This window comes from Corapipo altera, unplaced genomic scaffold (assembly GCF_003945725.1).
Source record: "Corapipo altera isolate COAL_440 unplaced genomic scaffold, ASM394572v1 75, whole genome shotgun sequence".
NCBI lineage: Eukaryota > Metazoa > Chordata > Aves > Passeriformes > Pipridae > Corapipo > Corapipo altera.
This window is the reverse complement of record NW_020884887.1, coordinates 9,971,236-9,983,454: the sequence shown is the minus strand read 5'-3', so window position 1 is coordinate 9,983,454 and position 12,219 is coordinate 9,971,236.

The following is a 12,219-nucleotide window of genomic DNA, read 5'->3' as shown; positions in this document are numbered from 1 at the left end:
TGCAAGTTTTGCTTAGAATCTAATGGGTAACAAGTCAGCATAAATGATCATTAACTAATGCAGCATTATAGCAAATGGACCCATTATGCTTCGTTCTGCTGCAGAGAGTGCAAAATAAATTGTGGATGATGGAACATATTCTAGGCAAAGAAAGACTTTCAAGGAAGAAAGAGCCTGTGTTATTGACTTTGTTTGTTTAACAGGACATTATAAAAAATTATGATCCCAGGCTAAATTATGGCATCACACCCCGTAAAAATACACAAGTTAACGAATCTATTTGTCAAAGCCAACATTATACCCAGCAGTTATAGCTTGTCTTAATACACTTCTGAGTTTCACAGTGGATTTCCCAAAGGCAAACATAACAGTATAAGGGAGAGAATGAGATGGCAGGTCAAGAAGTTTTTATTCCTTATGGGCTAAGTTTGTGAGTTTTGACCCAGTGTCCTGATTGACATGATGGCTGGTGGCAGACAAGAAACCCTGGTAGGGGCAATCTGTCTCCTGCAAAAACACCTCATGATGTTGGTCTTGTGTAAAGAACATCTGCAGGAAAGGGCAGGACCAAGTGCAGCTCAGCAGGGATGGCAAGACTGCAAGAGGACTCCCTGTTCCTGTGTCTCATTGTGCACTGGACAGGGCAGGAAACAACCAGTAAACCCAACAGAGAGTCCCAGCAGCAATAACCTGGGACTCCAGCACAGGCTCTACTCTCAGTTCCCTTAGGAAATCCATAGATTTCAAAATCAACCTTTTTAATCTTTAATAGCCACAGACTCATGACAGATTATAATTGTTGATTCCAGTGGTATTACTTCAGTGGCAGAGAGAGAGAGAGAGAGCCTGGAGCCCTGAGCCACGACTTTTTAAAACACACCTGACCAAAAGCATTAGGAAAGCAGTGTGCCAAAGTCTTCCTCAGTCATTTGCACTCCGGTTTACTGAAAACAAGCTTTTGTGTGCCAGTATTTCCATGTCCCAGGCAGCTGGGCAGATGTGGAAGGGGCTGTCATTTAATTTTTGTCTTCACAGCCAGAGTTGGTTCCTGAGGCTCATGTGACTGAATACTAAAAATATGCCTGGTGTAAGCACAGACATATAGCAAATGTTTACATCACTAGTAATCTCCAGGTAAATACTGTATGCCTTTACAAAGGTTGTCTAAGAAAAGACACTGTGTTGTAGTGCAGGGGTTCCTTGCTGAAGTCTGGGATGGTGCTGTCCTGTCTGATGGGGATATGGTAGCTCTGCAGGGCACAGCATCCAAGGGTGTGAGGTGCTGTGGATGCAGCATGGGAGGCAAAGCTGCCCCTGGGACCTCCCCTCTGGCTCAGGAGGAGAAAGGCTGTGTCCTGGAGGCAGTGGGAGATGAAGTCATGGCTTGGGGATGCTGCCTTCTAGTTTCCTTTAGAAAGAATAGGAATTTAAATTCTTTAAATTCTGCTGCTTGTCCCCAGTATCAGCCCTTTGTCCCACGACACCTGAGCCTCTTCTGAGAACACAACCCATCAAAAGGCAAGGAGACACGATGGGGGAATGAGCAGACACTGCAATTTCTAAATGAGGTTCCCTATGCTCACTCTGTCTCTGGGCAGGGTACATCAGTCTCACATTCATCAGGTGGCACATTAGCTGAAAGAGGCTCTGAGAGAGCACAGACTGGCAGGAGCACACTGTTCCCAAGTGGGCAGAGTGCTGTGGCTTAGGGATGACAACTCTTTTTATTACTTTTCTTTTAAAAGCAATTCTGCTTTCAATTTCACATGCAAACTATACCTGCCAGAAAGGAAACAAAGTAGCCTGTTGAGATGAGTAGAAAATGAAGGGCTATTCTAAATCACATTTAAAAATGTGATTGTTCTGATAAATTTTTCTTAACCCTTGAGTCATAGGTAAGTACAGAGAGGTTGGAGTTTCCCCTAAGCCTGAAAATAGGCTAAGTGTTAGTAGTAATATAATTTTTTATGCTTTAAATTAATCTTTCTTCAAATTTCATTCTACACAAAGTGGATATCTAATGTGATTTTACCATGGAAGAGCCTCCTGACTAAAACAGCCCTGGGTGATACCAGGTCGTCCCTTCTGTGGCCTGTTTTTGTCCAAGGAGGGCAGAAGGATGCTTGAGGTTGCTCCATGTCTGTGCTGCTCTGCATTCCTCACCATCCTTGGCTGCTTCAGAGGCACAGGAAAGAAAATTCTTTGCACCCCTCCTGTTCCCCATGGATGCAAAGGGGGAGCTGGGGCTGCTGCCTGCAGCCAGAGCCCTGCCTGTGCTGCCTTTAGAAATACTCAAGAGGTTGAGTCTGCCTGTAATTTTCTTTTATGCAGGGAAAGACATATTTACATTTCCTGATCCTGTGCATAATGTTTCAGCCATGGCAGTCTGGACCACAGCTTTGATTTGCTCTTTGCTTTTTCTGGGCAGTGAAAAAAGGATTGATTCCCTAATTTAGCCACCTCAGTGGTCTATCTGAAATGGTACAGAAGCCTCTCTACTCCTGCCTGGATGTAAAGTGGAGAGATGGAGGAGGAACCATTAGTTAGTGTAGTGCTTGTTCTCAGGAATTTCCTATTCAGGAGCCAAACCACAGATTTGTTGTTCTGTTCCTGTGTTCAGTGCTCAACCACAGTCAGCAGCTTCTCTTTGGGGCACACTGTGGCAAGAGCCAGCAATTCAAAGGTCCAACAAAAAACCACTCTACAATGACCTACATGTCTTCAGCAAGTGTGTAAAGACTGAAGGAGCCAAAGGCTGTAATCAGACCCGAGCTGCAGCTTTGAAGCTTCACAATTTCTACAGAGCCAGCCGCATCTCAACGAAAATCTAACATCGAAAAGATCCAGTCACAGCAGGCTTGCTAGAACAATAAGCCCTAAAGCATATTCAGTAACAGGCATAGCTTGGAGTGTTGGAATTTTAATGATTTCTCTTGATGTTTGACAGCTGCAGCTGCACACATCTTGCTGCATCACTCTTGGATGGGAGAGGTCTTGCCTGCCTGGCTTTTCCCAGTGCCTAGGAGCGTATTGGGAAGCAGTGCTGGAGAAAGAGGAGGGAACCATACTGCAAAAAATACATTTCTGTAAGGGGTGAAAATAGGTTCAACTCACTGTCTCAAGTTTCTGTGTCACCAAGAAACTCAGGTCCTGTATTTATTATTTGTATTACAGTAGCACCTAGAGGCCCCAAGTTGCTAGGGTTTGTAGAGCAATTTGTAGGAGATGGCTACTACTCCTATGACATTATATAATTATGAAAAGAGTGGGAAAGGAAGGGAGAAAAGTGGCCTGACTGAGGAGTTATGGAGCAGCATAATATAAAGTAAAGTTCTAGCTCTCCCAGGGGAAGCTTGTGCTGTCAAGCACTGGGGTCACAGCACCTCAAGAAGCTACAGTGCCTTCAGCTCAGCTGTCAGAAATGACTGCCTGCTCCCTTTTAGTCCTTCCTCAGCAGTGGCGTAAGTGAATCCATTTTCTATCACATTGCAATGGATTAAGTCTACAATCATGACCTGGTTGAGGACTGATGGCATCTTCAGATGTGCTTACTTGACTGTCTGTGATCAACTGTCCTCTCAAGTCTGAACCCAATTCAGTGGCTATGCTGCAAATTTTACTTGTAATTTTAGTTTGGAAAGGTGTTTGTTGTTTTCTGCCTAGACTATGGAATAACCAACTGTCCTTATTCCAGTTTTGACACGCTGGAATTCTGTCAGTTTCTCTGTTTCTTTAGAAAAAGATGAATTTCTTGAACACAACGCAGAAGAACCACTGCAGACACAGCACTTCTGTGTGAAGTGTGTACATATGTACATCCCCATAGCATGGACCAAAACAGTTTGTTGCTTCTCCCAGCAGGTGCAAATCTGGCATTGACCAGGTTGGGGAGATATAATGGAACTTAAATATGTATTTTGATGCATTTGCTAAAATTCCTCTGAAATTCTGTTAGCATTTATAGTAATAATATCTCTGTTTCTGAAGAAAGAGGTTTTGTTGTTACAAAAGTGCAATCTCTGCCTTTCAAATGAAACACTTAAAAACTGCAGTTTCTTTTTCTTGCCTAAAGTTTCAGCACCTTTATAGGAAATATGAGCTATAATTTCACTGTTTTCCTTCTTTAAAATATATTTTATAAGGAAATCAAACCTCAGCACATTCTATAGTTTTTCAAAAAAGTGCAGAACTGGCAGTACTACAATTTGAATTTTACCTAAGAGCCTGACAAGAATAGGAGTAATAGGTGCAAAGTCTCTATTTTTTAGCTCCAGCCATCACCAGATCTGAATTAATCTTTGATTATCTTTACGCAATGCAGATAAAGAGTCTCAACATTTTATGACTTGGTAACACGAGCACAAGGTCCTGCTCATTGTCCTGCACAAAGCTGGGATGCACAGTGACAGACTTGGCAAAGGCCAGAGGAATGATTGGACCTGAAGAGACCTGCAAAAGATATTGTCTGGTCAAACATTTTTTCCCAGTCTTTTCACTTTGTGTCATCCTCGGTCAGGACAAGTTCATTACAGAGATTAGCTCTCTGTTCTGTACCCATTTCACCCTTGTCTGCTTTCCTGATCCTAACTAAGGCAAAGCCAGCAGTGATGAGGAGAGCCCTAATAACTCTGCCATCTCCTTGAGTGTTATGTGATGCTCCTGCTGTTGTTAAAGACAGAGCAGCAGCACTTGATGAGACCTTCTAACAAAGTGCTTTGGAAGCCCCTTACAAAGGTCTCTCAGGCTGACAGGCATTTTAGTGAAGCCCTGTGCTTTTTGCCCTCTTACACTTTTTTTTCTCTGTGGAGTTGCTCTATGAAAATCCTTTTCTTTGTTGTTATGAGAAATGGTAGCAGGAGAAAAGGGATGTTTTTATTCCAGACTGATGTAGGCATCCTGGAGCTAGGGGCTGTGCTATGGCTCTGCTCAGATAACTCAGCTGGAATCTCCTCCCATACTGGAGCACTCTCTGCCAAGGCAGCACTCTTCTGGCACTCTTTCATGGGTCTCCAAAACAGCCAGAGCCCATGCAAGAACATTTGGTGCAAATGCCAAAAGATTCAGGTCCTCTTTCACAATGAGCAGCGACTGACCCTTCTCTCTTGTATTTTCTCTTAAACCAGGAAGTTCTGAGTCCTTTAACCATTTAACCATCTGGTTGCAGCCTAGACTAGAGAAATTTGAAAGGATCAACCCCAACATTAGCCCATTTTTAATTAGCTTCGTTGCCATAGTGACTTGGAGGGGGTTTATTATCAGCAGCATGGTAAACCGATGGAACTGTGCAACTTCTTTTGCAGCTGGGGAACGTAAAAAGTGAAACCCGCATTGAATCATGCTTGCAGGGCTGACATTCAAATCACAGTCATTGTGTGCTCAGAAGAAATGACTGTCACTCATACAGAGTGTTTCACTTTAGGAGGAAGATGGGGGGTGCAAAGAAAGAAAAAGGAAAGAGGAAAAAACAACCTATCTGAGGCATTAAGATGAATATTAAAATGCATAGGTGCAAAAGAAATTCAGATATCTTATTTAAACTAGAAAAAAAGAGTACAGGAGTAACTGACCCTGAAGCAGTAAGTACTGGATGTGGATTCTGCCTCCTTTATTTTCATATACAGAAAAGCTGGGATATTCCCAAGGACTTTCCTATGAGGAACATGGAAACGCACAGAAAGTGGCTTCCATCCTTTATTGATATTTCCTTTTTACTACGAGGAATTGAAATGTGTGTGTTTTCGATCCTGAATGTTGTCATGGTTACAGGACTACTTGGATGCTGCTTTTTGCACCCAACGACAGCTGCCTGTGGGTGCAGTTTGGGGCTGGGGATGGTGGGGACCACCCAGATCACCATGGGGTCTGACTGGAAACAGCATGACCTGGAGCAGGGATTCCTTGGGATGGATTTTAGTCACAGGAGGAGGGATGGAAATTGTGTGATCACACTCCTACTACTCTTACAAATGCCTACTAGGCAATGCTGCTGAAGTACCTGCTCATTCCCAATGTGTATCTAGCCTTGAATATTTCTGCCTAAACTACTCTTTCACCTCGTGGTTTGACTAAAAGCCTTGTTCCTATGGATCTTAAGACCAAGGGCTTTTTTTTTTCAGCATAGACTTCACTTTAAGCTGTAGTCCACAATATTATACAAAGCAAAGCTGCACGAAGGAGAAAACACTGGTGCCAATCTCCATAATGTCAGTTCTGTTTGTGCATCTCATGGAGAATCTCATGTCTGCCTGCAAGATCATGTGGTAGATGCACTGTGGAAGCTGTTGACTTTTCACTGAAAAATGGCAAATAAAATATTTTTGGCTGAACTCCTCCCTGCCCATCTTTTTTTTCAGGTTTTTAGTCAGGGTTTTTTTGGGTTTCCAAACCTATAGAAAGGAAACACTAGGAAGAAAATTATTTTCTATGAAATGCAGACAGATAGAAAACGCCGATTTTCTGAGAGAATTTTTCAGTGAAAGGTTACAATTTTCTGTCAAAGGCATCTTTAGTTTTTTGCCAATTGTATAAAATGTCATATCTTAGGTCTTGCAGCACTTTACCCCACACAGAGTGCTAATGGAGACTCATAGGATATTAAACTTTTTGTTTGTTTATTCCACCCAGAAGTGGTTTTAAAGGACCTTTGTGAACAAAAGATAGTGCTGTAGGTTGGAAAACAAGCAGATTTGTGCCTTTTCGCAGTAAGCTGATACATGACCTTGTGCATATGAGTGTCTGAAGTGCTTTCTCTCCTTTTACTATAGACTGTCGAGTTGTTTGAATGTAGGTGTCTGTACTGAACCCAGTACAGTGTATGCTCTGCAGATATACTTGTGTTCATGATGATCTGAGATGAAGGGGGTGGGGGAGGAAATCATAAATGAACATGGGGGAAAAAAGAATATACAAGTGAGTATTTTCTGGAAGGTGAGGTTTGAAACAGTGAGGTTAGTCAGTGAATACACACTAATACCAAATCTCAACTCGCCACTTGAAGGAGGAAAGCTGTGGGTGGAAGTAGATGGGAACAAGTGGAGTGCCCTGTTTTGATGGACAGGCTTAAACATGACTGTAAAATCTACAGACAGCAGTAGTGCCATAGTTGAGCCTCCCACTCCTAACTCACCTTGCCTAAGGTTACAGGCTTGTCTGAGTGCCTTGTAATTTACTGGTGCCCAGGTATGGATGGGCCAGATTCCCTTATCACCTGCTCTGCTTTGATGTAGAAAGAGAATTGTCTAGTAACTGGGGAGAGCGATTTGTCACAGTCAGTTAGAGAAAAAATCCAAATCTGATTAGGGCTAAACAAGCAGATGTCCTGAATTCCTTTCCAAAAGGAGCATTGGACACGGGATAAATGTTTTGTGGGGAAGAGGCTTTGCCCTACTGGATAACCCTGCAGGGACTCCATAGAAGCAGGTGACAGGGTTCGCCGCCAGGGATACCTTTGCACTCTGGCTCTTCCCATCGCAGCTGCAGCCCCAGGCTGAGTAGTTTTCTCCATCTCCACATGCTGGGGGGCACTTGTGGAGGCAGCAGGTTGGCATGTGGCCATGGATGTCAGGGATCCATTTCCATCCCTGCTGCTACCAAGGCTTTGAGCACAGCTGGATCTTGGGCCAACTGCTCCTGTTCTGGAGCTGCCTTCATGCACCTCCCTGTGTGAAAGTTGCTTTGCTGCAGAGGGTTGTTACAGTGCAGGGATCAGTGAGGAGGGCAAGGGGACATGAGTGATCGGTTGCTTTCGTGGAGAATTGAAAGCATGTCAGAAACAGAAGCAATATTTAAATCAAGAGTCTTTTTGCTTCTTCTCCACCCGGTGAGCCTGGGAGTAACAGGAGACTGTCACATGGTGGAAAATTAACAATTCTGATGAGAGACGCTGCCAATTTGAATTGCTTATTTGGAGGCCAGGATAGGAGGGGTGTCCATTAGCATGTCTCAGAGATTTCCTATGTCTGCTCCTGGATAGTCATTAAAGGCACAAAGCAGCTGAAGAAATGGGTTCAAAGTGCAGATACTGGTATATGACACCCAAAAGACCTACTTTTTTTTTTTTTTCTTGAGCTAACCTTGTGGCAAAGTGCTATCAGACCAGCTTACACTGCTCGTGCAGTGTGTGGGGCTGCTGGTGAGACAGCAATGAGGACAGCAGCAACTGCAAGCCACTTTATTGGAAGGCTATGGCTTGCATGACTACGAGGAAGCAGCTCCTGTGGGGGTGCATCCCTATCTTCATTGCTGCTGACAAATAAGCTGCCATGGGAGAAAAATCGGAAGCTGAGCTTTGTACTGAAGAGCATCAGCCTCAGAGAACTCTTGAGACTCACAACTTCCAATAGGAATCTTTCACAGTTACCTGAAAGGCCCTGTTGGAGGTAACAAGGTCATATGCTCCAACTGGTCAAGCCATCAAGGTGTGTCCCCTTGCCTTCCTTCAGCACTAGTCAAGTCAGCAACAAGGGAAGTTCCTGCCTGGCTTCCCATCTCTCCCAGGACAGAAGTCACTTTTTGTGTCCCTTTCCCTACCCCTGACAATATACCGTGGCTGCCAGAGCAAGAGTGTTTGCGAAGTTACTGAAGGAACAATGTGTGCATGAACCTCACTGTGGAAGTTCAAAGCTTGTCCAGAATTGGAGAATATGTTGATTCCCCATATAGTCTTGCCATATATCTGACTGTGGAGAGTACCTTTGGACCACTTCTAATGACTAGTGTGTTGGAAAGGGTCCCACCAAGTGGGTCCATGTCTGCAGTCCTCAAAGCCCTGCTTCCTGAAATTATCACAACTGCCTGGGTGATTTTTATATGCAATTCCCATTAATTAAAATTAACAAATACCAGTGGGCATCTAAATTCCCTTTGTGATTTTTGATTACTAAACCAGCATTCTCTGCCAGAGAGAGAGGTCTGTTCAGTATCTCTCTCTTGAGTTCAAATTTTCCCTTGGGTTTGCTCGCACATTCCTTACAAGAGACTGAAGATTTCTCTGGAACAACCCCGGCTCTTTTATAGTGCTGCAGTCACACAAAATAAATATGAAGTGAGCTGATTATATTCCAGAAGCTATGAGATACCACGTGTCAGATCCAAAGTGAACTGACCTTTCCACTCCCAGGTGGACAGCTCTGACCTTTTGTGATACTGATGAGAAATGGGGAAGAAATCATGATTAGGGGAAAATCGTGCTTTATTAACATAGGCAGAGCACAAAGAACTCATCATCTGAAGACCTGTCTCTGGGTGGTGGGACACAAGAAAGAAAACCAAGATGTGTGTCCGTGTTGTATGCTCATTATAGCACTAATGGGAACAGGACAGCAGAGCTGAGGTGTGTGATGGGGAATTATGCTTTGCTGTAGAGGCTTTCTTGCAGTGACAGTTATAGTAACAGCAGACCACGATCCTACTGGCTCAAAGCCTCTTTATAATGTCATTTTGAAGAAGTTATTATTTGACAGAGGAAGGCAGGAAGTCCTGATACCTGCAGTAACACCCAGTTGAGTCTGGTAGGTTTTGCCTTGCTAGAAGATACCAAGGAGCTGTTAATGAATAGGGACACTTTCTGAGGGCATCTGTTTTTGTCACGGTAACTGTGAGGCACAGACACTCCCCTTTGCAGGTTTGGGGGGAGGAGAGGAGCAAGAAGGATTTTTCTTGTACAGCAAACATAGCTTCAGAAAGTGAGGAGGTTGGTGGGAGGGGAGGAAGGGTGGGGGGAAAGCAAGCAAGCACATATTATATTCCAACTGTTTCCACGGTGACATTTCATAATCACAACTCTTGGGAGAAAACACTTCATTGCAAAGCTGGAGGAGGGAGGACAGCTTTGTGGATGCAGCCAGAGAGGGATAGCTCTCCCAGTACCTGTGGTTCACTGTCCAGAGGACTTGGAAGCAGGGGCCAGTTAACTTGTGAGGCTGTAGCACAAACACTGGGCAAGGAGTTTAAATGCAAAGCAGTTATCATCATCTCTGTCCTTTTATTTCAAGGATGAACATTTATAAATAAATGTGATATCATCACACTAGATGGGAAGTCTAAATATCTACTCTTTCTTGGCAGGAAGGAGGAAAAGAGAGATATATGTAAAAAAGAACCCACAAGATGCGCATAGCAAAGCATAGGCAAAAAGCTGAAAGCAGCCTGTAGTTAATGAATTAGGTCACCAGGTCTTTGCATTCCACATTGTCTTTCCTTTCACCCTCAGTCCTGGAGTTATAGCATGCAAGTGAGCTCCAAGCAGATCGAAACCTGCCTTTTCATCCCTAGGACTGGTTCCACAGTGCCCAGAAGAAGCCAGTGCTTTGCTAGCAGTGAGTCTCACAAATCAATCGGTGGCATGTTATTCATTTTACAAAGCACCATTTTCACCTGAATCACTTCCAAATGTCTGTGGTTCCCTGTGTTGTTTTAGGCAGTGTACCACTTGTCATCGTGCTGCTACAGATGGCAATAGCTCTTGGGGGCTTTCCTACGAGACGTAGGCAGGGGAGGCAAGGGCTGTGACAAGTACATGAGGTTTTCATGTTTGGGGACTTTCCTTCAGTTCCTGCAGCAGAAAGCCACACCGTGGGTTTCGGTCCCAACCCTCTTGCAAGTTCTGTGAGTTTAGGTAAATTCCTTCCACCGCCAGTCTCTCAGATGGGATAAGTGTTCTTTTTCTTATATCACTGATCTTTAGTAGCTGGATAATCAAATTTTTCTGTGGGCAAGGTGACATGAGGCTGTAGGTTGATTGTGCTGCTTCGCAGAACTTAACAGGAGTTTAGATTCCTTGAATAACATGACTCAGCGCAGTTACCCAGTGGTCCTAGACTGCATCCAAAGCAAGTATACAGAGATATATGTGATTTTTAAAGCAATTACTACATCTTTATATTCCTGAAAAAAAATTCTCATTTGCACACTTTTTTTTTTTAGACTGAAACTCCTCAGCTCTGTGCCCTTTCTGTAGGACTGCATGGAGCTGCTAATGATCTGCTCTCTTATGATTCCCACTCACTCTAATTGCAGACATTGTTACACCGGGTTGCAAACTTTGTGGTGTGCCAGGTGACAGGGTGTTTGTGTGCTGCTCTTTCTGTCTTGATCCATTGTTGGGAGTACAAAGGAAGTCTGGCCTTGTGTTTGTAATACAGCACTGATCTCTGCTTGTGATGTACAGAAAGTCTCGGGCAAAAACCTTGTACAGACAGTCTCTAAATATGGGACATCTCCAGAAACACTTGGTGTAACAGGACCTGTATCGTCTTTGTAATTTCTCCCTTCCATCCTGGAAAACAGGATGATTTTTTTAAAAAATACATTAGTTTCATATTATATCCTTAGCTCTCTGCCATTTCTGTGATGGCAGGATGAAGAAGAGAAATTACAGATAACCTACAGATCCTCATGCACTCACTAAGCTTTAAAGCTCTTAGTCCAAATAGAGCAGCCTAAGTGATAGCTGAGCTGAAGACCTTCCTATTGAGTGTTTGCAAGAGGCAGTTCCCCTGCACCAGCCTGTTGCACAGAGAAGAGCTCCTGCTGCTCCCCTTCCCCTTTCAGTAACCCATCTGTGGAGCTGGCAGCAATGTCCTCGGGCAAATCATGGTGATTGGCCATGCCATGGAGAGCTTGGATGCTCTGACAGAGAAGTGAAAAGATGAGACATCCCACTGCTATGGACCTCTGCAACACATTTGTAGAAAATGACTTGGAAGAATATAAAAACCTCTTTTTGGAGCTATAGACGAGATAAAAGATACACCCAATGGAGTGCCTCTGGACCAGGCAGTGCTTTGACTACTGGGTCTCTTCGTTCCCCATTCAACTCCTTTCAGCTGATTGGTGCCAGTCTTTCCATTCTCCTCTCTCCAGCTCTAATGATTTTCTGTGTCCCATCCTGAAACCTTTCTATTTCTCTTCAGTAGTTTCTCCAAGAATGGATGTGTAGCTGATGACTGTTTATTCAGAAACTCTGCAGATCTCATTTTATTCCTCTTCTAAACTGAAACCAAAAGCATTTTGCTTTCACATTCTTTCAAAATTTAAACAACTTTTCATATGAAATTACATAATAATATTTCATATTGCAACGAGTTTTTCTTCTGATGGTGTTCTGAGGGAGTTCAGGTTATTCTTGCAGGGTCCACATGTGCAAATCTCCCTCTCTGAAGACTTTTCAGAGGTGTCTATCTCTGCTGAGTTATTAGCCCTTGTGAAATCCAATCCATT